General features: G+C 37.9%; 1 protein-coding gene and 1 non-coding gene across 2 annotated transcripts in view; both read right to left on the bottom strand.

The window, feature by feature from the left end:
- The window catches only part of LOC106666377, a 180,042-nt gene that overhangs the window by 81,003 nt on the left and 73,269 nt on the right, over positions 1-25,770 (bottom strand). The gene's annotated exons all lie outside the window — the stretch shown is intronic.
- Trnas-acu lies at positions 24,585-24,657 on the bottom strand. Its single transcript has one exon. It is a non-coding gene; the product is annotated as a tRNA-Ser (tRNA).

The raw sequence follows: 25,770 nt of genomic DNA, 5'->3' as shown, positions 1-25,770 counted from the left end.
CCGACGCAAATTGGAAGTCCAATTTTCCATGAGAATGTATTATCCCCGTGAACATCTGCCCGATGCCACGCAACGCTACCCTATTCTACGCTATGCGATCCCCACTCTCCAGATTTTCGTCGGGTAGCATCCAGTACAGCCGAAGACAAAAGAACCGTACACTCATATTTTTATTCAAACTACATGTATTATTGTCGTTATATTAATTACAACATACTTATTTTAATATAAACCAAATTAACCAGATCAAAAATTCATTAGTTTATACTTTTTTTAAATTAATTTCAATGGTTTGGTAGAAAATTGACCAAAACACCGGATTACCATTTTTTGATATAATGAATTTATACTATTTACATAACAATTTATTACACGGTTTTGCTCATAAAATTTAACTAACAATTTATTTCATGGTTTGTGATATATGCTGGGCGACCGTACGTGATATGCGCTTGACGTCGCATAGATGTGCACAGCCTTCCAAAACGTGGTCGTGTAGCGTCGCATAGCGTTGCATCGGGTGTGTTCCCCGTTTTACAATTGTACTTACAAATTCTTTGCTTAAAGACTATTATTTTATCTCTATATTTTCCAGTCAACGGCGACAACTGGCCTGAATCTGACAAGCTAATAAATTTCGATCAATCCTAGATCGGCAAGAACTTATCAGCCCATTAAATTTATGTAATAATAATTGCTAGTAAAAAGGACAGAAAAAATATTAATAGGTACTTTCTTTACCTCCAAGCACTTATAGACGAGAACTCAATTTCGTTATCCTATTGTGGTCTCATTCTCAACTCTCGACTCGATATTTATTATGATTTATAGCACCGAAATTTCAACACCTAATGATTTGTATTTTCCTCAAGGTTTCCTTTTTCCCTGAATAATTAAATCCAGTATCTGAGTTTAATCGACTTGGCTTAACTATAGGAATTTCAACCGCTAAGTAATCGAATAGCGTGAAGTGGTGAAGACTTTACTGAGTTATTTGAAAGCGCGTTAAGCTAAGATTGCCCGGGTTGAGCAACTTCTTCGTTCGAAAACTTATCGGGCCAGGTGCCTCAGAGGATTCTCGACTCGGCAACTGTTTTCCACAAGGGAACCTGCTTTCGAACGACGAAATTACCAAGTATTAAAAGTTGAAAGGCAATTTATCATCTGAATTCCCCGAGGTGGATAAATTGCTAAAACGCTTTCACGAGCAGTCGCCTGGTTCAGTATTTTAAAGAGGTCCTCAGAGGTTTGCCCTAAGAGGTTTTCACTTTCAGACGTGCCTAACAAGATGTTTGACATAATCTAACGATTTTGACGTCTAAAGTAATCTTTCTAGCTAGGATGTTGGACATAATGCCTTTTTATAATTTTATCTTGTAAGACTATTGTCAAGCCATCCAACATCCAGAGCATCCAATTCTTTCAATATGAAGTCCAAAGACAAATCAACAAAGCTCCTTACAAACCTCACTATTTACACTGCTGACCTAGATGTAGATGTACATGTAGTCGGGGTGTAGTATACTGCGCCCTTTATGAGCTATTGTCTTTGCTATCTTTACCTAAACCGGTGAGTCCTTTTTCATCAAGGAATTTTATGAATAGGCCCAGTTTCAGTGGTTGAATCTCATCTATGATCATATTGTGCATCCCAAACCACTTCCTCCTGCGGGCAAGTGTAACCCCAGAGTTTGTTAGTAGATGTACTGGTGTCTCCTCTGCCTCTTTGCAGAATGTGCATGTGCTGTCTTGAATTATTCCAATCTTCTTTAAATGTCAAATTAGCTTGCAGTGTCCCGTTAAGAATCCTATTAGGATTGGCAGTTTATTCCTGCTCCCTTTGACACATTCTATAATTTCTTTTCTTCCGAAATTTGTTAGGAGATTCTTGGATTGCCTGTGTCCAATGAGTGAATTCTATTGTTCATTCATTTTCTTTTAGTCCTTCCGTCTGAGACACTCATTGGTAGTGTGGGCTCTTATGCCACAGAAGGGTTCGGGTCCGGGCAGCGATGTAGCAGCTCTTTTCCTTGCAAGTCCTGCAATGAGGATGGCGGGTCCTTCCGCTTTCTCGTTGCCTTCTACTCCCATGTGTCCTGGGACCCAGCAGAGGCTGTACTGCTGACCTAAGATCTTAATACCATCATCACCTACGCGGACGATACCGCAATTATGTCATTAATTACGTTTTGACAATTATGACATTTGTTATGCCAATTATGTCTAGTATCATATCTAAGCTACCTCCAACATCCTAGAACACCTTAAGCTTTATCGAATACTGGTGCAAAAAGTAGAGGTCAAGACCGAATGAAGAAAAATGTACTCTGTATATGTTAACAATAAAAAAGTCTCCACTGTATCAACAACTAAAAGAAGCCAACTTCCATTTAAATCAGATACTTAGGATTATACCTAGGCATTAGACTGACGTAGAATCCCCACACAAGTTTTAAGAGAAAACAACTTATGAAAACTCTGGGACAACTACGAAAACTTCTAGGACTGTCTTGACCGTTAAAACTAAACTAATCAAATACAATACTGTGACCACTTTGGACATAGGGAGTAGAACTGCGGGGTCCTGCCAAGCCATCCAACATCAAGCCCATCCTTCCAATCTAAAGTCTTAAGACAAATCGCTAAAGCTCTTTACTAAGTCACTAACTTTAATATCCACAACGACCTCAACATTCCAGTTTCCAATGAACTACTCCTTTCCCTATTTTTATCGTTTCACACCAACCTCTCGATCCACCCTAACCCGCTTTACGAAGTACCAGAATCGGTTGATTTCTCATGGCATGTGTCATCCGGTGCTGGCATTGCTGGTAGATTTTGAGATCTCATTTGTAATTTGTACTAATATGTAGAGGGTAGAAATAAAATAGACCAATTCACCATTTAACACGGTGCGACTAACCAAAACTTAAGAAAAGGACGATCAGACCATAGTGTCAATCACAACAAAACAACAAAATACGAGAGTTTTTAGGATTTTAATAGTAGATGAGATAAAACATAAATCGAATCCGAGTTAAGCGATGTAATAAAATTAATGGGAAAACATGTTACTACGTTACGTACTATAACGGGTAAGCATAAATCAAAGGTCACGTTTGATCCATACCCATGGCAATAGCATTTACCTTTCCGGATTGCTATATCGCTTTCAATTTGAAGAAGCTTTTAAAAAAATAACATTTATTTCCCTGTATTCATTGTTTTGTATAATTAATTAATCTATTTATGTAAGGTTTTGGTTGAAATAAAAAAGCTAGTGTCACGAGAGGGATTCGAACCCACGACCTTCGGCTAAATACGCCGCTGTTCTACCAATTGAGCTATCGTGAATTTTCCCTCCTTTTTGCCATTTTTCAAATTCCAAAGGTTGTAGGTTGAGATGGGAGTTGGTGTCCGAGAAGATCGAACCCACGATAGCTCAAGTGGTTAGAGCAGCGGCGTATTTAGCCGAAGGTCGTGGGTTCGAATCCCGCTCGTGACACTAGCTTTTCCATTTCAACCAAAACCTTACATAAAAAGATTAACTAATTGAAAGAAGTAATTTGGTCAATAGACCACTAAATACAATGGATTTTGTATAATATTCCATAAAAATTTCGTACTGTTTATTTTTGCCAATTTTTCCATAAAAAATGTTTTTATGAATGTTATTATTATATATTTTGGATACACAAAAAGTCTAATCAGATACTGAGTGGACCAGTCTTTAAAGATACTTGTCTCTTCAGTGTCATTAATTAATTAGAGCGTTAATATCAAGAAAACAGCCATTTTCATTAATTAATTTAAGTTAAAAGTTTTATTGTTTATTTTCATTGGATATAAACATTACTTTTGATAGTGGTAGAGTAGTTTTGAAGGTGATTGAAATTGTCCTTTCCCGACAATGAAACAATGGTGGCACCTGCCTTCAACTTCCGTTTGCCTTCATTTTCAACCCGTCCGCCGAATGCTGTAACGTTTGACAAGTTTTCCCACTTTCGTGAAAATTTCCATTATGTATGGAAAATCAATTAACCGAGCTGTCGTCGCAAGGGACTACGAGATTTAAACACTTTGGCAATTAACAACTCGATGCCGGGAAACACTATGATTTGAATTTCAAAGGGTTAACAGGCCAGAGTTTAGTGATCCGTTTACCGGGCCGATCTGCATAATGGCTTATTTATATTCGTCCTTTTTCGCTCGTAGGGCTTTCGAAATTATAAAGATTGTTTTATTGTTATATAAATTAAAGTTCCCAAGTTCGACACAGTTGGAAAAAGACACAATACAATTATATCATTCCCAGGTTATGGTGATGTTAATAATGCAACGAGTTGGAAGCCGACCCGGAACGAAACATTTTGGTTTACTCCATGATTCTTCTGTTACGGATCCACCTGGCACAAAATCTCTGGTCGAACAACGGTGAATTCTTGGGTAATGGACCATCTCGGTTTGACTCGTTGCTCCTTACCTTCTTTAACGTTTGAATTCAACTACAAACTATTCCAAACTGTTCAGAAGAATAGAAATCGCTTTCTTAACTTACTCGAGAGAAAATCAACCGCATACTGTAAAACAGTAGTTATTTGTTACCATTAGAGATTATATACTTCTAAACCGTATTCGATTTTATTATAAGAAATTACAGTTTCAACTTTTATTTTGAGCTTAATTGCATTCTTCATCCATTTTTATATAATTTTACCGGGTTTTCTAGAGGCAAGGAAGCTATAGCTATACTTCAAAACTCATAAGGTGGGGTTGAGATGGGAAGTTAGTGCCCGAGGGGATCGAAGCCACGATAGCTCAAGTGGTAGAGTTGCGGCGTATCTAGCCGAAGGTCGTGGGTTCGAATCCCGCTCGTGCCATTGACTTTTTTATCTCAACTAAAAACCTTAATTAATTGTAATATATTAATTGGTCAAGAGGACCACGAAATTAGTGAATTCAAAGTTATTTTTTATATTTAATAACCATATACAAGACTTCACTGTGACCACTTTGGACATAGTGGGTAGAACTGTGGGGTTTGTCAAGTTGTCCAATATCAAGCGCATCCTTCTAATCCAAAGTCTTCAGGCAAATCGAAGATCTGCCATTATCTACCAAGATTTAGACAATATTTTAATGAATTTTAAAATAAATGGATTATTACAAGTTTTAGGTGTGAAATGTACGTTTTTGCATATTTTGTGTTTTTACTGCAATTTTCTTTTGCTTTTTATCTCCGTTTATGAGGTATGATTTTTGATAGTTAAAATATATTTTTTTCACACTCAAAACCTGTAAGTCAGAACAATCCTTTACAAAAAGTAACCCAACTATGGTGTTTTAAACAATGTGAGAATAATCCAACTTTAGAATAGAAATTAAAATAAAGCTGGCTATGTCGATTTACTTTTTGTAAAGGATGGGTCTTACACACAGGATTTTCATACTCTTTTTCACACTCAAAACCTGTGAGTAAAAGCCATCCTTTGCAAAAAGTAACCCAACTTTATCACTGACTGTCTCAATATCGCAGAAAAGGTTCTAGTTCAATATTTAATAGTGCTTATTAATTGTCAACATGAAAAAATATTCAAAACATTTGATAACACAAAGTTTTGACAATGAATAATGAACACACGTATAGAAAACAATATTGTCCGCTATAAAGAGGTGTCCGCTTTTTGGAGAAGAGAGTACGAAATGTTTATTAGTACAAAATGGGCCATAATCGATATTTAAATTGATTTAAATTCAAATTTACTTACAAGAGATGATTTATTAAACAAGAAAGAATATAAAAAATTGTACTTCAAAGTTGCGAAAATGTGACAAAATAGTTTTTTCGAAACGTGTAATTTTCGATTTCTTTTAATATAAAATTCTATTACTGTATTGTATTTTTTATTACTTAACATGGTTTCTTTAAATTTAAACTCTTTTATTCATAATTTGTGTTTTTGTGTTTTTTTGCGAAAATGTGACAAAATAGTTTTTTCGAAACGTGTAATTTTCGATTTCTTTTAATATAAAATTCTATCACTGTATTGTATTTTTTATTACTTAACATGGTTTCTTTAAATTTAAACTCTTTTATTCATAATTTGTGTTTTTTTTTACTTTTCAATGATTATATATACAATCATTGAATACTAAAAAAGAACGATATCAAGAAAGAAAGTAGATTTTCGTTTTTTGCACTACAAAAAAACCCTGAATACAAAATGTTGATAAAATCAAAGAATATTGTTTTCTATAAAACGTTTTTGAACAACCACTAAAAACGTTATAACGATTCCATCGATCCACAAGAAACTTTACAAGGGTTCGGAACCCTTACAGCCTTACCCGTAATATCATAAACGGGCCTTCGTAAATAAATTAGAATACAGGCTTATTTTATTTTATATATAATATAAAATATTATTATATAGGATTATTTATTCTATAACGTTACTACATCATAAAATAAAATTTGAAGGGTTTTTGTTGTTTTTACGCTTATTTTTCTGTAATATAATATACTCTCAACATTGTTGAAATGGGCTGATGGAAGAGAAATAAAGCTTTATTTACATGTGGTAACAACGCTGAATTTAAAATTTTTTAGAAGTATCAAGAAGTGTAATGACACCATCGGCGTGATCCATCCCAAAAATGTCTATTTTTATTGAGATGAAAATTCATATTTAAGGGCTTTAAAGCGTGCTCATTCTTTACTGATAGTTATTTAATAATGCTGCGTATTGTTTTCTAATCCTGGCAAACGGGTGTACCGCAGAGTGTGCTCGGACCGATATATCCTTTATACCGCAGATGTTCCCGCTTCACCTACCACCCTTGCATCTTTTCACAATGACCCAGCTGTACTACCCTCTAACACCGATCTCGCGGTTGCTTCTAGAATCTCCAAAGATATATCACGTGCATAGCAGATTGGTGTAGACAATGGAAAATGAAGATAAATGATAGCATGTCACACTTACATCCCGTAGCAATCTCTTCTCAAACAACTATGTTCCTATACCCAAATCCGACTCCATTCTATCTAGACTCACGCGTAGCATGGAATACACGATTGAAACGACTAGAACTAAACCGACCGTCTACTCTAGAAACTTATAGAACGAGAGTATAAACTAAACTTACAGTTAAAAAACGCTACTACATTTGGACATACGGTATAAAACTATGGGAAAATAAACCTCCCAACATCTAACGTCTCTAATCCTTTCAGTTTAAAGTCCTCAGATCAGTTATAAAAGACCGTATTTTCTTTCCACTGCAACCCTTAAACAACGACCTTAAAATACCATTTATTCAAAAATTAATTCCCCAAACATTTACCAAGTAGCACAACGACCTCTCGTATCATCCCAATTGTCTTGCCCAAGTCTAGTCCAACAGAAACCACCCCTATAACCACAAAAGTGTCTTATTATGAAATGACCTCACGAATTTATTGCCGAGGAGTAGGCAGTGCAGTAATAATGTTGATTATTTCCTCCCCTCAATGTAAATAAGAAAATAGTTAATCTTTATATAAGGTAGAAGAAGAAGAAGAAAAATAACTTTATTCTGGGACTGGGACTAAGAATAATTTACATGAACTAAATAAAGGAAGTTCCTTCTATGATGTTAAAAGTAAAAAAAAAGATAGAAATCTTGGCACAATGTATACCAATAAGGCAGGACAGAAGAAAAAATTAAGAGAATATTAAACGCAAATAACAAATGTTAACGTGAGGTCTCTGCTTTGAGGGAGAGGAGGTGATTATACAGGTGGGATTTAAAGGAGGAAAAGGAGGCAGCGTGACGAATAGAAAGGGGAAGCGAGTTCCAGAGTTTAGGGGCTCGGATCAGAACGGATCTTTCGAAGGTATGGGTTGTATGTTGCGGAAGGATAAGGTCGATTGGGGGGGGTCTTACGAGTGAGATGTGAGGAGTTGAATTGGAGGGATTGGATGATGTAAGGAGGACGACGAGTGTACTTGGACTGGAAAAGAAAGCTAGGAAATACTGTGTACGGAAGGAGGGGAATAGCCAGGAAAGTTGGGAATACAACCCCGACACTCGGGATCCCCAGGGGTGCCGTACACAAATCTTACGCAACAATTCATAATACGCTTCAATCGCGCGTTCTCCCCCTCCGAGAGACCACCGCATGCCAAACAGCTATAATCGAAGAAGGGAAGTGTAAGGGAAGATACAAGGAGTTTGCGGGTGGAGAAAGGTAAGAGAAGCCAGGACCGACGAGGCTGAGGGAGGCAATGCAATGGGGAAATTTGGGAAATGTGAGAATGCCAGGAAAGGTTTTGGTCAAAGACAACTCCTAGGTTTTTAACCGAAGAGCAGAAGGGGATGGGACGGTTATTTAGCATGAGAGGTGGGATGCTGGGGAGGGAATGGAGGAGTTGCCTGGACCCTGGTATTGGTTGAAATGGAAAAGTTAGTGTCACGAGCGGGATTCGAACCCACGGCCTTCTGCTCAATACGCCGCTGCTCTACTACTAGAGCTATCATTAATTCGATCCACTCGGTACGTTGGGAATAAGGACTTATACAGGGATCTTAAGACTCCCATGAGGCGACGGCGGATATACAAAGATTTGCCCCAAATCAGTATTGCTTCAGCAGCACGAGAAGTAGAAGCGACCAAACACTAATCGAAACACCGTCAGAAGGCTAAAAAGAACAAACCTACAACTAGTGTAGTTAAATTTTTTATAATCCATTTACGTTTTAGTGGTAAATTGGCCAAGTTAGTTCTATCAATTAATTATTCTTTCTATGTAAGGTCTTGGTTGAGATTAAAAAGGCAGTGCCACGAGCGGGATTCGAACACACGATCTTCGGCTAAACGCGCCGCTACTCTACCAATGATCTATCGTGACTTCGATTCGCTTATTTAGCCGAAGGTCGTGGGTTCGAATCCCGCTCGTGACCCTGACTTTTTTGTCTCAACTAAAAACTTAATTAGTTGAAAATTTTTTATGTAAAGTTTTGATTGTTTCATTAAATGATTTTGAAGAACAGATTTATAACAAATGGTGTTACTAGTTCAAGTGGTTAGAGCATATAGGAAATATAGGACACTCGAAAATTCTACATTTATTGAGTAAGGTCAACAACCAACTACTGGGTGTAAGCGATAAAAAGGTGAAAACACCTTTAGGGAAAAAATACTTTCAGGTAGTCACTCCCTGTGACTATAACTATAGGTCTGATGATGACCATCGTAGTCTAGATTGCTACACCGATGGCTCACTCATTAAGGATAAGGGAAGTGGTGCTGGAATACACATACCTAAATTAGGGATCAGCATCTCCTATCCTCTTGGTAATAACACCTCGGTCTTTCAGGCAGAGGTCTGGGCCATTAATGTCTGCTGTAGAACACTGATGGATAACAAGATTAAGGGAAAAGATATTAAAATTTTTTCCGACAGTCAGGCCAGTCTAAAATCATTACAAAAAGAACTATCAACATCTAGACTGGTAGAGGAAACCGTTGAACTCATTAATAGGACTATCACCAGGTATGAGAATAGGGTAACCCTCGTATGGATACCTGCTCATAAGGGGCACTATGGCAATGAGGAGGCGGACAGCCTGGCCAAGGAAGGTTCAAATACTGAGTTCGTCGGACCACAACCGGTATTACCCCACTCTTTAAGCACAGCAAAAGAGAGTATAGGTAGCTGGGGCATGAAACAATTCCTAAAGGAATGGAATATGTCCCCAGGATGCAGACAATCGAAGGAGTTTCTGAAGGAAATCAAACCTAAAGAATCGAAATGGCTATTCTCTAACTCTAGGAGGGGAATAAGGAGGCTGATAGGTATCCTAACGGGCCATTGCCCCTTGAGAAGACACCTCTTCATAATGGGTACTCTACCAGACCCCTTCTGCCGCTTCTGCGAAACAAAAGAAGAAACGGCCCGACACTACCTCGCAGAATGCGATAGGTATGCTAGGGAAAGATTTAATACTTTCGAAGGAGAGGGACATAACCAAAACACTCCTCAGGATAAAATGGTCCACAATCCTGGGGTTTGTCAGTAGTGCAAAAGGTTTATGCAGGACTCGTGAGCCGACCAGGTCCCGGACCTTTTAGGGATGGGGTACGGGCCTACTCAGGCTTTTAACCCCTCGGGTCCTGATCGCCCGCCCTGTGTAATATATAAGTAGTTAGAGCAGCGGCGTATTAGCCGAAGGTCGTGGGTTCGAATCCCGCTCGTGACACCGACTTTTTCATTTCAACCAATACCTTACATAAAGATTAATAAATTGAAAGAAACTATTTGGTCAATCGGATCACGAAATATAATGGATTATGTAAATAGTAATAAATATATCTATACATCATTAAACTTCATGTTGTATCAGAAATTGCAGATTGTAATAAAATATTTTAAAAAAACTCAAGAAAGTTTGGACTCCTAAAAATATATTTACTTAGTTTCCCTACAAAAAGTTCAATGAAATCGATTATTTCACTTTCATGGCTTCCCCTGATAAGTAGAACTGCCACAAATCTACGGGATTGCCTTGTAGATCATAAATCTAATGTTGATGAACAAAAAATTTTATGTCGACTGATATTTTGTGTTTATGATATATCTAGGTAGACCAATGGCCTGACAAAAAGACATCTATAATTCTTTTGTAAATTCCTCGATGTGACAGGGTATAGTATAGTACCTTCTGAATGTACATTTATTTTATGGTCAATTTATTTATTCATTCTGTGAAGATCTGTATTCGTTACAGCTGGTTTCAGGTTGCTGTGAAGAATGGACAACTAAATAAAGTATAGTTTCGGATAAGTGTGGCTATAAAGTGTATAAAGAAGGGGTGTTGGGCCTACTTCTTTCCAGTATTTATTACTTCACTTTTGGTTTGGTGTCTAAAAATGAAAATGTACAGCAAGATGCCGTCTTTTCTTCCTAACGGGCTTTGGTTTGAGGCTTTTATACTTAAGAAAAGATAACTCTCCCGTGAAATACACAGCAATAAAGCCGCGGGAGGTCGGTCCGGATTGAAAAAGCATAATTATGAGCCTAGAAGCGGAAATGTAATTATTTTCCTTTGATGTTCCATACCGCAATACAAAAACTTTCCCGACCAGCTTGTTCGAGGCCGTTACCTTTAAAATGTTCGTTCTGGAACGGACCTCTCGTGGAAATTAAGAACTATCAAGAGGAAAACTCTTCTCATCCATTTAGTCGGGCTTGCACTTAAACAAGGTCAAAAATAAATAATGTCTTAATTTGACTCAAGATCGGTGGTCTTCCAACTTTGTTTCACTGCCAATCCCCGCCAAAGTGGACTTCTTTTAACATTGAAGTAGTCTACGAGGCAATTACCTTGTTCCAAACACAAAAGAATTGCTCCTCTTCAAAATCAAATAGGGTGTGCGCCTCCAGTTGGGAAAAACGGTCCTAGATTAAAATTAGAAGAGGCAAAAAATTAAAAGTGTCCAATTACATTTTTTTTGAAGAGAGAGAGAGAGAGATAGATAGATAGATAGAGAGAGAGAGAGAGAAAGAGAGAGAGAGAAAGAGAGAGAGAAAGAGAGAGAGAGAAAGAGAGAGAGTGAGAGAGAGAGAGAGTGAGAGAGAAAGAGAGAAAGAGAGAGAAGAAGAGAGAGAGTAAGAGAGAGAGAATAAGAAAGAGAGAGAGAATAAGAGAGAGAGAGAGAGAGAGAGAGAGAGAGAGAGAGAGAGAGAGAGAGAGAGAGAGAGGGAGAGAGAGAGAGAGAGAGAGAGAGAGAGAGAGAGGAAGGGAGAGAGAGAGAGAGAGAGAGAGAAAGAAAGAGCGAGCGAGAGAGAGAGAGAGAGAAAAAGAAAGAAAGAGGGAGAGTGAGAGAGAGAGTGAGAGAGACAGAGAGTGAGAGGGAGAGAGACAGAGAGTGAGAGGGAGAGGGAGAGGGAGAGAGAGAGAGAGAGATTAGATAGAAAGAAAAAAATATATGTAGGGGGAGAGAAGGATAGTAGTAATGAAATATAGGAAAAGACAAGTGTAAAAACCGAAAGAGAGAGAGGACAGAGAGAGAGAGAGAGAGAGAGAGAGAGAGAGGAGAGAGGAGAGAGTTGCAGACTGTAGATAAAATATGGAAGATCTAATATTTTTCTGAGATGTCATTTATGTCAGCTATGACTGACAAAAAGGATCTTATGATATTTCTGAGTAGATTTCGATTCTACAGGCGTCAAGAAACCCGATATCGATGCAAAGTATAAACTTTTTTGCCGAGTTTTTGTAATCTTGACATATCAGGTCGCGTTTTTCTGACAATCTTTAGAATTTTGATTGTCATATGATATGTATAAATAGGATTAGGAACCGAAGATTGTACATCAATGAGGATGTTCTCATAAGGATCTTCCTGAATAACCAATAGAAACAACCTAAATTTTCCACAACGTGGCTAAAAATCGAAGATACATCATTGTTGGTTTAAAATCCACTCTTTACCAATAATTTCTCGATATTACATGATAAATCGGGCGAAGTTCTTCGTTTCGCTTGTATTTTACCTAATTCCCTGCCAACCGGATCCGTCCTTGCAGTAATTGGCCCCTGGAAAGAAGTGGAATAATTTTTTCCCTCTGACTTTTCTTTCTTTATAATTTTGTTTCTTCTTTTAAAGCAATTGCCGAGGTACAACTTAGTTCAACTTTTTTTTTGGAAAATTAAATTTGTTAAATGAGAGAGGGTAAAATACGACAGCATTTTAAGTGGATTTCCGTGAGATTGTCTACATAGCAATAAATTAGACAAAGTCATTTTATTAATTGTCCAACGGTTATAATAAACTAAATCTCATCTGAGACTTTCAGACAAAACGTTAATGAAACAAACAATAAATTACGAAATATTTACGAATTATTTTAATCTATGCTATTTCATATTATATGTTAATAAAAGAGCATAAGGTGACGAGAAAAATTTGAATTTTTGGGATCGGGGATGTGTACCGAAACGACGTAGATTTCTTTTATACAAGTTTTCGGCATTTTATTACGACTTCTTAAGGTCTGGATACTTAATTAAAAAATATAAACAATAAGGGGGTCCGCATTTAAAATAAAAACTGATTCGCGACCTAGAAGCGACAACTTTTACAATTGGGATAACCAGCCACCATGACAATATGTTTTTGATGATGACAAAATAATGATTTTAAGTGCATAAGCAGATGACAGTCTTAAAAGAGAATCACTTTCTAGCTTTAACATCTTTAACCAAAAAATTTAAGATTCTTTACAATCTTTCTATTAATTAATCTTTTTATGTAAGTTCACTAGTTTTCGTGGTCTGCTTGACCAATTAATATCTTTTAATTAATTAAGGTTTTAGTTAAGGGTAAAAAAGTCAGTGCCACGAGCGGGATTTGAACCCACGACCTTCAGCTAGATACGCCGCTGCTCTACCACTGCTTTAAAAGCTTAATTAGTTGAACAATTTTTATGTAAGGTTTTGGTCGTTTCATTAAATCATTTTGAAGAGCAGATATATAACAAATGGTGTTATTATTGGGTTGTCCGGAAAATAATGCAGGATTTTAAGTTTTCATTAAAAAAAATCTATATAAAATATTCTGTTTACGTTTACAGGATTACTCATTTGTATGAATGTCAACACTTATTAATCCTCTTCCAAATGATATTGTTTGTTTACCTCTGTAGCATTCCGCTACTTGGAAATAATTCAGTCATCCTTATAATGTCAAAGCGAGAATTTCGTACGATTTTCTTTTACGAGTTTAAACTCGGCCGAAGCGGAGCCCAAACGGCTAGAAACATTAACCAAGTCTGGGGCGAGGGTTGTGTTAATGAGTGCACTGTGCAAAGGTGGTTTAAAAAATTTCGGGAGGGAGATTTCAGCCTTGAAGATGAAGAAGGTCGTGGAAGGCCTTCCTCTCTTAATGATGATGTTCTGCGATCAGTGGTGGAAGAAAACCCCAAAACAACTGTTCGAGAACTTGCAGAGCAACTCAAAGTCAGTAAAACGACCGTCGCTGACCACCTCAAGGCGATTGGAAAAGTGAAAAAACTCGAAAATTGGGTTCCACACTCATTAAACGATCGCCAAAAAAATCAGCGCTTTGATGTTTGTGCATCACTTCTTTGTCGAAACAAAAATGACCCATTTCTGGCCAGAATTGTTACATGTGACGAAAAGTGGATTCTCTACGATAACACTAGACGTTCTGGACAGTGGCTCGACAAAGGAGAAGCTCCAATACATTTTCCAAAGCCCCCAACTCATCAAAAAAAGGTAATGGTTACGGTATGGTGGGCTTCATTTGGTTTAATACACTACAGCTTCTTAAATCCTGGCGAAACCATCAATGCTGAATCATACTGTAACCAAATTAATACCATGCATCAGAAATTGGCAGTAATGAAGCCCTCTTTGGTCAATCGGAAAGGGCCCATTTTGTTGCATGACAACGCTCGACCACATGTGTCACGTGTAACGTCACAAAAATTATTGGAGCTTGGCTATGAAACTTTGCCTCACCCACCCTACTCTCCGGACCTCTCGCCTACTGACTACCATTTTTTTAGACACCTGGACCACTACTTACAACACATAATATTCAAAAATCAAACGGAACTGGAAAATGCATTTATTGACTTTATCAATTCTAAAAATTCTGAATTCTACTCAGACGGAATTAATAAGTTACCAACACGTTGGGAGAAATGTATTGAGAGTATGGGAAATTATTTTGATTAAAGAACATTGCTTTAAAGTAACTAGTTTCTTTTTTTTTGTTTAATACCAAAATCCTGCATTATTTTCCGGACAACCCAATAGTTCAAGTGGTTAGAGCAGCGGCATATTGAGCCGGAGGTCGTGGGTTCGAATCCCGCTCGTGACACTGACTTTTTTATCTCAATTAAAAGCTTAATTAATTGAAAAAATTTTATGTAAGGTTGTGGTTGAAATGAAAAAGTTATTGCCACGAGCCGGGATTCGAACCCACGAACTTCGGCTAAATACGCCGCTGCTCTACCACTTGAGCTATCGTGACTTCCATCCACTGAAAAATGGCCAAAAGGAGGGAAAATTCGAAAAGTTGTATGTTGAGATGGGTAGTTGGCGTCCGAGTGGATCGAAGTCACGATAGCTCAAGTGGTAGAGCAGCGACGTATAGCCAAAGGTCGTGGGTTCGAATCCCGCTCGTGCCAACTTTTCATTTCAATCAAAGCCTTACATAAAAAAGGATTAATTGAAAGAATTAATTTGGTCAATGGACCACTAAATATAGTGGATTCTTTGCAGTATTTAACTACATGACCAAATTCAACATTTATAAAGAAAACAGGGATGTTTCTGGGCAAAAGATGAAATTGTTTAAAAAAAACCTTATTTGGAGTTTATCAAGTTCACAAATGTCACTTACTGCTTGGTGGACTTAATATTTGATTAACCTCTTATTAAAACTTTTTTGTCCTCTCTAAAGCCCGACTTCGGTTGCCTAGACCACTTATTGCTTTGTTGAATTAACCTGTACGAATAAATGAAAAAAAGCCTAAATAAGTACAAGAATTTTCGGGGTTTTGTTCAAAATATTGCATTTTGGTGATCGGAACAGTAAACCTTCACTTTTGGAAAAATTTACTTTCAAGGGATTTAAAGAGAAATATTCAAGTAATACTACATCAATACGTCTAAGAGTAAACAGTAACATCATTAGCAAAAAGAAGACCTGCAATGTGCGTGCTCCCAACCAAAAGAACTCTTATCACCTTAGGACTATCAAAAAACTATATAAAGACAGACAAATTTTTTTTTAAACAATGTTGGATATAGAGAATCTTCCTGCAACACTCTTTTTGTTATGGGTACCTCTTGCTATATAATTTTCCCCTTTAGCTTGATTCTAAAACTTCCTCTATCACAGATATTTCTAAATGCCCTTAGAAATTTACTACTTATCCCAAGGTTATGAAATTTATCCCATAGAAGGTAATGCTGAATGTTATCAAATGCCTTTTTGAAATTCAAAAACGGTAAATAAATATTTTCTCTTAGACACTAAACAATGTTAAGCTTTTTATTCGTATGTAAATGTCATTTTTCCTTATTTATATATTGTTATTATAAATTTTATTATTAAAGTACAGTTTTGTATATTTTTATTTTGCTCGTTTGTTTATATGGTTAGTTTTCTTTTCTTTACTGTTTTCTCTTAACGTTTCATTTTATCTTTCTTTTTGTCATAATTTCAGCAAAAATTAGATATATACAAAATTTGGTTGTTTCCCGCTTAGGGCTTTTAAACCCTTTTGGGTTATTTTTTGAAAAAAGAGAACAGTTTTGTTTAATCTTGTTTGTTTGAATATTGCCATTTTTGTTGTATTTACTTTTCCTAGCATTTTTATTATAAATAGCACCTGCGTAGACCTTCAGAGAAACATAGAATGTGTTCTGTGGTCTCCTTCTCTTTCTGGTGGTATCTGCTCAGTGTTTCTTCTGTCTGTATTCCTATATACGTTGCATGTGGTTTCTTAAGTGGCAGTGTTCTGTTAGGAGTCCAACCAGGTTTTGCAGTTCAACACCATATTTGAATTAACGATGTTTGAGCTTAGTGCTTTGATGGTTGCTTGCCTATCTGACATGATAGCTATGTTCATGTTTTTGTACTCTTCATTCAAATTGTTTTGAGTACATTTCTCGATTGCACAGACTTCAGCTTGAAAGTTGCTGGCGATTTTTCTCATGGGTTCTGAATATTTGGTTCCAAGACCGAATACTCCTACCCCTGTACCTTCTTGTGATCTAGATCCATCTGAATGCCAAAAGATTCCGTTCTTAACCCTATCCCCTAAGCGGACACCTTGCGAAAAAGGGGCTGCTATATCGCTGATAGGACCCCGAACCCTTCTTGGTATAGAACCCACATCATCAACCGTTTTTACATAGCACATTTCTCGATTGCATAGACTTCAGTTTGAAAGTACTGGTGTGTTTTTTCATGGGTCCTGAGTATTTGGTTGCAGGTTCGAATAATCCTACCCTGTACCTTCTTGTGATCTTGATCCATCTGTATGCAAAAGATTCCGTTCTTATCCCTATCCCCTAACCGGACACCTTTGTACAAAAAGAGGCTGCTATATGGCTGATAGGACCGGAACCCCTCTTGGCATAGAAACCACACTAACAACCATTCTTAAAGGAGGTGATTTACTCTCGTTCCCATTCTTTTTTGGTACCTACGCTTAATCGGAAGTTTTGATTAAATTCAAACCCTGTACATATCGACCCTTGGAGCCGTGAGTGTGGGATGGTCAATATTGTTGCTATTTTAGTTTCTTCTCTCTGTACTCCTATCCGGTGCATGTGCTTTAAGTGGCAGTGTCCTGCCAGGAGTCCAACCAGAATTTGGTTTTGCAATTCAATACCATCTTTCAAATTAACCATGTTTGAGCTTAGTGCTTTGATGGTTGCTTGCCTATCTGACATGATAGCTATGTTCTTGTTTTTGTACTCTTTATTCAATTTGAGTTGAGCACATTTCTCGATTGAATAGACCTCAGCTTGGAAGATACTGGTGTATTTTCTCATGCGTTCTGAGTAATTGTTTCCAGGACCGAATACTGTCCCCTGTACTTTCTTGTGATCTAGACCCATCTGCATGCCAAAAGATTCCGTTCTTAACCCTATCCCCTAAGCGGACACCTTGCAAAAAAGGGGCTGCTATACCGCTGATAGGACCCCGAACCCTTCTTGGGATAGAACCCACATTATCAACCGTTATTACATAGTACATTTCTCGATTGCATAGACATCAGTTTGAAAGGTACTGGTGTATTTTCTCATGGGTTATGAGTATTTGGTTCCACGACCGAATACTCCTACCCCTGTACCTTCTTTGGAAGTTTCGATTAAATTCAAACATCCTGTACATATCGACCCTTGGAGCCTTGAGTATGGGATGGTCAATATTATTGCTATTTTAGTTTCTTCTCTCTGTATTCCTATCCGGTGCATGTGCTTTAAGTGGCAGTGTCCTGCCAGGAGTCCAACCAGAATTTGGTTTTGCAATTCAATACCATCTTTCAAATTAAACATGTTTGAGCTTAGTGCTTTGATGGCTGCTTGCCTATCTGACATGATAGCTATGTTCTTGGTTTTGTACTCTTTATTCAATTTAAATGGAGCACATTTCTCGGTTGCATAGACTCAGCTTGGAAGATACTGGTGTATTTTCTCATGGGTTCTGAGTATTTGGTTCCAGGACCGAATACTCGTACCCCTGTACCTTCTTGTGAACTTGATCCATCTGTATGCCGAAAGATTCCGTTCTTAACCCTATCCCCTATGCGGACACCCTTCCAAAAAAGGGATGCTACATCGCTCGCTGATCGGACCCCGAACCCTTCTTGGCATAGGATCCACACTATCAACCGTTCTTGAAGGAGGTGTTTTCCTCTCGTGTCCATTCTTTTTTGGTACCTAAGTTTATTTGGAAGTTTTGATTAAATTGAAACATCCTGTACATTTCGACCCTTGGAGCCATGAGTAAGGGATGGTCAATATTGTTGCTATTTTAGTGTTTCTTCTCTCTCTACTCCTATCCGGTGCATGTGCTTTCTTAAGTGGCAGTGTCCTGTCAGGAGTCCAACCAGAATTTGGTTTTGCACTTCAACAACAGCCATCTTTGAACTAAGATGTTTGAGCTTAGTGCTTTGATGGCTGCTTGGCTATCTGAAATGTTACTTGTTGACTTGTTACTATGTTCTTGGTTTTGTACTCTTTATTCAATTTAAACGGAGCACATTTCTCGGTTGCATAGACCTCAGCTTGGAAGATAATGGTGTATTTTCTCATGGGTTCTGAGTATTTGGTTCCAGGACCTAGATTGTTTCATTAAAACAATGAAATTATAGGGCGGCAGGATGGAGGAAGTTTTGACAGGGTTGGTTGGTTTATGGAAAAGAATTATAGAGAAAAATTTCCAAATGGTAGGAAAATATGTTATTCGTAAGACGGGATTAAATATGTAAGGAAAACGTGGGCTTTTCTTTGTCAATTTTAGTGATACATAGACAGAAGTAAAAGTAAACGAAAAAAAACCGCTTTATATGAAAAATAATCTGTTTATATGAAACTGAAAAAAATCTAATATATAAATTTAAATTACTGAAGAAAGATTTTATTTTCCTTTCTAGGGTTGGAGGGGTGGCTTTTAGTGTGATGAAATGTTGAAAAGACTTTAAGATGAATCGGCGTTTTACAAGGGGCGGATTAACTTCCCGAGGGACCTCCTATCAAGATACCCCTTAACCGTTGCCGTATTCATTTGTCGGCAAACACCACCGAGTTTAATTAAGAAAGATAAAGTTTCCCCTTTTCGACACCTAGTCTTCGTTTCAAACTTTAAATTACTTCTGTTTCTTTATTCAAGAGAAAAGGTGTTTCTCAGATGTGACAGAATGGGAACTTGCTTTATTATTGGCCACCCAAGTCTTTGAACACACGAATGAGAGGAAGAAAGTTCACCAATTATCTCTACCTCTTTGAACCACGTTTATTCGATAAATTAGTCATCCAAGGACTACCACTGACAATTCCTTTATTGTTCGAAGTCGAAACTACAAGGTTCTATGTAGGAATGTCAAGGAATTGATAAGGAAAAACGTAGCCACATCATTACAAAAAGCTGGTTAATTTAAAAAGGATCCTACTAAGATATAAAATATTAATAATAATAGCAAGAAATTTTAAAATTGTATTCAGACAATAATTATTGTATTTAAACCATTCAGACAGGCGACGGTGGCCGCAACGGTTTAGGCGTTGACACGGCGCTCATCACTGTGAGGTGAAGTTCCCGGGTTCGAACCCAGTGGCCCTGCATTCGAACCCGACATGCTTACAAATGGGCTTTTTTTTCAGAAACACCGGCACCCCGAGGGTTAATATAACCTCTGCTATTAATAGAATAGATCTATTGTACTCCCCTGTTATTTATAACTCACTGGCCAGCTTCAGGTTATTAACCAGCGTCCACAGGTTTACCACCGGATCCTTGATGTAGGTTCTTGCTTGTGATTTTTCTAGTCCTAGTTGCAAGAAACCTACATAGACCTTCACAGAAACATAGAATGTGTTCTGCGGTCTCACCTTCCTGGCAGTATCTGGACAGTGTTTCTTCTGTCTGTACTCCGGTGCATGTGCTTTCTTAATTGGCAGTGCCCTGTCAGGAGTCCAACCAGAATCCTGGTTTGGTTGCGGTTTCTTTCTTGTAATTCTTTTGCAAGTTTTGCGGATGGTTCTTCTACGAATATCTTCACGCGCCCTAGGCCTGTGGTGTTGTCCCACCAGGTCTCGTTAAGGATCCATTTTAAGATGTATCTTATTTTATGGAAGGCTGCTAAGCTGCAAAGCTGCAGTAGGGTTCTGGGCACAGAGGGTCCATGTTGGCCTCCTTTTTGGCCATGTCAACCATTTCGTTCCCTCTATGCCCCGAATGTCCAGGGACCCATGCCAAGGTCAGGACGTTAGAGTCACTGACTTCCACTGACTCCATGCAGTTCCAAACATTCTTTGCCTTCGCCTCGCATGTGGCTAGGGCCCTAAGTGCTGCCTGGCTGTCAGAGAAAATGGCTATCTTCCAGGAATGTATTCCTTTAGCCTTTTTATTTATCTAGCTCATTGTTCAATCGCTAAGATCAGACTGAAAAATTGTAGCATATTTACCTAGGTTTACCGTCAGTTCGGTCTTGGGGTTCATCCCGAAGACCCCAGCTCCCGTACCCTTGTCGGTTTTGGAGCCGTCAGTATACCAAGAAAAGTTTGCCTTTAGCGGTGTTCCTTTGGCCAATTCTTCTCGTTCTGGTATTACCACTTTGTACTTTTTAGTAAAGTTGTACATTGGAGTAGTGGCATCAATTGGCATGCCTAGAATGGCATCTGCCTTTATCTCCTCCCTCAGTTTCTATTGTTTATTTACACGGTCTATCCTAGCAGATAGTTGTCCATTTACGAGCCTGTGGGCTGCTGCTCTGGCTTCTCCTTGGATTAAAATGTGAAGTGGTGAGAGTTTTATGGTACATAAATTAAAAAAAATGAAAAATATGTTTAATTTCATCCTTTACAGATCTAACTTTTAGAGTGAGTTAATAGGTTTTTTAAATCGTTTTCTTTGAAGAAACAATAAATTAGAGTAATTTTTTTTAAAGAATGGTTTTTATTGAGATCTCGCCCGGGGAGATGCTTTGGCCAACGATAATAGCCCAAGTCCTGATGTGTCGGTCTACAGATTTAAGGTCACCGGAAGTTTCGATCGAAGGGAAGGTAGTGGTTTTATTGCACTTACCGCATTACGGAACCTTCAATTAACGACTGTCCATCAAGGAAGACAACTCCAATCGGCCCGTACTGATGAGTACTAAAACTGAAGGCTTCACGAGAATAGCCTTATCTCTAGCCCTCCCGCATCAGGTTCTCTACTGGAGCATCAACGATAGAAAGACGACTATTCACAAATCAGCATCTAGACTGGACACTTGAACGATGGGGGGACTGCTCTTGACAAATAAGTGGCAATTTGGTTTGTGGCAATTAGATGACCGAGTTCATGTCTGGAGAAGATTTGGAGAACGTTTTTCTTCATGTGACGAGATAGTTTGGCCAATGACAGACGTAGGGTGTGCTACGCTCTATCATTCACAATGGTGTACAGCGGTTTAGAGCCTATGGAAGTCTCGATCGAAAAAAAGGTCGACTGGATGTACGACGGCTAGAGATGACGGTTTTATTGTTTTTGCTGCTACAGAAGGTCGATGTTCGGCTTCCTAGATAGTTAGACGGGCCGTAATGTAAGGGTGAGCTCACCCCCATCAGAAGTTTCGTGAGAATAGCTTAGTCTCTAGACGTCCCCATTCAGGTTCTCTACTACTAGACAAACAGCGAGTAGAAAGGCGTCAGCATCTCGCTTGGACACTTGAACAATGGGGAGCTGGCTGTTCTTTTGACAGATGAGTGCGGTTTGGTTTATGGCAATCGGATGACTGTGACTGTGGAGAAGACGCGCAGATCACTTTTTTTGATACACCTGCGTGAATCGCACCCGTTTCAAAGTCAGTCAGTTATGGTATAGGAATCGACGTCCTTGCCCGTACCGAATTGTTTATCAGAGTGGATCTTTGACTGCACGATGGTACATCGAGGAAGTTCTTCCGGAACCTTCCCCATTCGCTCCATGTGTTTATGCATGACAATGCTCGACCGCATATAGCTCGAGTTGTCACCCCTTCCTTGGAAAATGTATGGATTACCGCAATGAATTGGCCAACACGTTCTCCTGACATTAATGCCATGGAACACTTATAGGGCATAATTAAGAGACGCCGCCTCCGACAAGCTTTGAAAAGCTTCAAACAGCTTTTGAAGAATGGATATCTGTTTCACTATACGAAATCCCAATTTACTTGGTGCCTAGGAGACTTAAGGCCTGAGGAAGTTATTAAACCACATACCAAAACCACTTGATAAATTGTTCCATTTTAATCTAACACTAAATTTGATAAATTTTCTTGCAAACCATCATAATTTAATTATTTTTTTATTAAAACACATGTTGTAATTAATATAGCGATAAAAATACATATAGTTTCATATAACAAAATACGATGGTTCGAATTTTTTTTTTTGTCTTTGAATGTTTTTTTATTAACTTTGTTTTGTTAAATTATTAATTTAAGACAATAAAGTTATCATTTTGGGCAATTAATGAGAGTCATATCTCTTAATAAGAAAAATATGAGATGGAACAAGAGACTATTATTGACTCTTTTTTTTTTTGATACCAGGGACTTGAGGAGTTCCCTCCTGAGCACTACAGCTGAGCTGTACAGCTTATTGTACTTTATCCCTGGCTCCATATTTCGTGGGAGGGCTCTCAACACAAATGTGAACTTGAGCCCCCGTTGTACCGGTGTTCTTCCATCGAAGAAACTCACTTTTGAAGGGGGTTGGGACCAAATTCAGGGTCGCTGAGATCCGATCCCGCCCCTTCCATTGATGAGTGCCGTGTCAATTTCTTTCAATTGAGGCCACCGGTCCCCTTAGGCGTCAGAAAATCCAGAGGCGACGGTGGGGATCGAACCCACGACCGCGGGATCTACTAGCCGAGAGTCTGACGCCTTCAACACTCGGCTAACGCGGCCACCATTATTGACCTTAATGAAATGTAACGTGAAAAATCGTTCCCCCCCGTAATGTTTTGACCTTATTTCCCATAAGATTATTTTTTAATTTATACAGTTTTCCTTGTTTGAAGTTTACAAAAAATACAATGATTATTTGGGGATCGTGAGATACGGTCTGGTGTGACGTAAGTTTTAGAAAAACATTTCCTTTATCGTGCCAACGTTTCGATCTTTATTGAGATCATCTTCAGGGCTCAAAGTGTTTTTTTCTGTGTAGATGTGTCATTATTGTGAGTCGCGTTTGAGAGTGGAAAAAATACGATTTTTCACTTCTAAAATGCCAAATAATCGTTTTATAAACTTCCTTAATACAATTTATGGATTATCTACTACTTATCTTGGTGGAGATATGGCACACAATGTCGTTTTCGATAGGTGATTTTTATAAACAAGTAAATTCCTTTTTTTCGGTTCTATAACCTTAATACATTGAACCTTCAGCTGTAATATTGTAAATTTAATATTTAACTAATTATTTGACATGATTGCTTAGCTATCTCTGATAAATAGAACTTGGAAATACCCTTATTCCCTGGAATAATTAAAATTGTTAAATTTTTCTTCAGTATTTTGTTGAACCTTATAGAAAAACCGTTAAAAAAAAGTATTTTTATCGTTTCTTTTCCATTTCATCGAGCAAAGCTGGCCAAAGCTCAAACGGCCGCGCAAATCCCTAGTCTTTAGCAAAAAAGGAAGGTTTTTCTGTTCGTTTTACGGAGTTATCATCGGATCGGATACGGTGTTTGTGCCCGGGGGGGCATCGCACTTCCTCCTTCCCTCTTTATTACCCGCCGGAAACCGTATCACACCCATTGGTACAATGCAGCCGATAATTTACACGTTTAGCCAGATAGTGACAGTTATAATCGTCCGTATTACAGGAAGGTCGATAAGTAATTTCTAAACATAATACATTAATTAAATATTCCGGAATACTCTGGACCTCTGTATGGTATGGATGAAGAACAAATTCAATTGTCACCTGCCAAGCTTTCGACCCGTTTTAAGATTATTTCGCCCTGATGATGACCTTAAAATAAGTCGAAGCTTGGCAGATAAGTGAATTTTTGTTTTTTTTCAACACCATACCGGGATCCACATTATTCGTGAGTAAAAAAGAGGTGGATCTAGTATTTTAAACATAATCTTTCATATTGATACAATATTAAATTCTGAGCTATAATTTATTTGGTCAATTTTCTTGTTGGGATCTTCAGATAAACTTGTCTGATCTTTTCCGATCATCCTGGTCCGCTTATCCTCGTTATATCAATCTGGGATGGTTCATAAATAAAAGTAAATATTTAATCTCGTTATGTAAGGTTTTGGATGAAATGAAAAAGTTAGCGTCACGAGCGGGATTCGAACCCACAACCTTCGGCTCAGTACGCCGCTGCTCTACCACTTGAGCCATCGTGACCTCGATCCCCTCGGGCACTAAACTTGAAAAAATGAAAAAAAAAAAAACTTGAGATCATCTTCAGGGCTCAGTGTTTGTTTCCTGTGTAGATGTGTCATTCTTGTGTGACTCTCAACACGACACAGAAGAATGACACATCTACACAGAAAACAAACTTTGAGCCCTGAAGATGATCTCAATAAAGACCGAAACGTTGGCACGATAAAGAAAATGTTTTTCTGAAACCTACATCACACCAGACCGCATCTCACGATTTCTGAACATATATGTTCAGAATCGCAGAAGTTTCGGAGTTATTCCTCTTTTTATGATGCTTTATGATGCACGACCTTGCTTCAAATAAACAATGATAACCCCAAAACTAAAATGTTTTCGACGAATCCATATCATTGAAAACTACGTTAAATGTCCAATAAGATATGATAAATACTAAACTTGTAAACGTCGGGGAAATAAGCGTTTTAGTAGCCACAACTTTGAAAAACTTACTAAGATGATTCTAATACACTATTTCCAAACCTAGAGGCCACCAAATTTCAGAAAACGTACTCCATTTAATATCCTTTTTAGTGAACCCAGCATCTTCGGCTAGATACGCCGCTGCTCTACCACTTGAGCCATCGTGACCTCGATCCACTCGGATTTTTTACCTCAACTAAAAACCTGAATTAATTGAAATATATTAATTGGTCAAGCGGACTACTAAATATAATGGATTCTATTTTAAAGATGACTTATTCTCACATAGTTTAAAACACCAGAAAAATGAATTTGTTTGGAAATAATATTCAAAGCAGACACATAATTATATTTTATTATATTATAAAAGTCCGTAAAATATGGTAGTGTGGATATGACCGTCTAAAAGCAAGAACAGGCCGACGAAATATCGTTAATGATAAGTTTCTCTTATCTAGAGTGAAAACCCTTGCCAAATATTTAAAATAAAATCATCGCGATTAATTAAATTAAACTAAAACTCGTATTTCCCGAGAGTTTTATTTGTTTGTTGTTCACTAATTTGCGAATATCCTCGAATCAAGGGTCCAATTAAATTTTGTGAATCAGACTTAATTACTGTGTAAGAGGAGCAAGAGGCAATTAAATCGACTC

Source organism: Cimex lectularius, unplaced genomic scaffold (genome assembly GCF_000648675.2).
Source record: "Cimex lectularius strain Harlan isolate CLEC.00 unplaced genomic scaffold, Clec_2.1 scaffold62, whole genome shotgun sequence".
In the NCBI taxonomy this organism is placed as follows: domain Eukaryota; kingdom Metazoa; phylum Arthropoda; class Insecta; order Hemiptera; family Cimicidae; genus Cimex; species Cimex lectularius.
The sequence above is the reverse complement of the archived record's forward strand: the minus strand, read 5'-3'. Positions and strand labels throughout refer to the sequence as shown.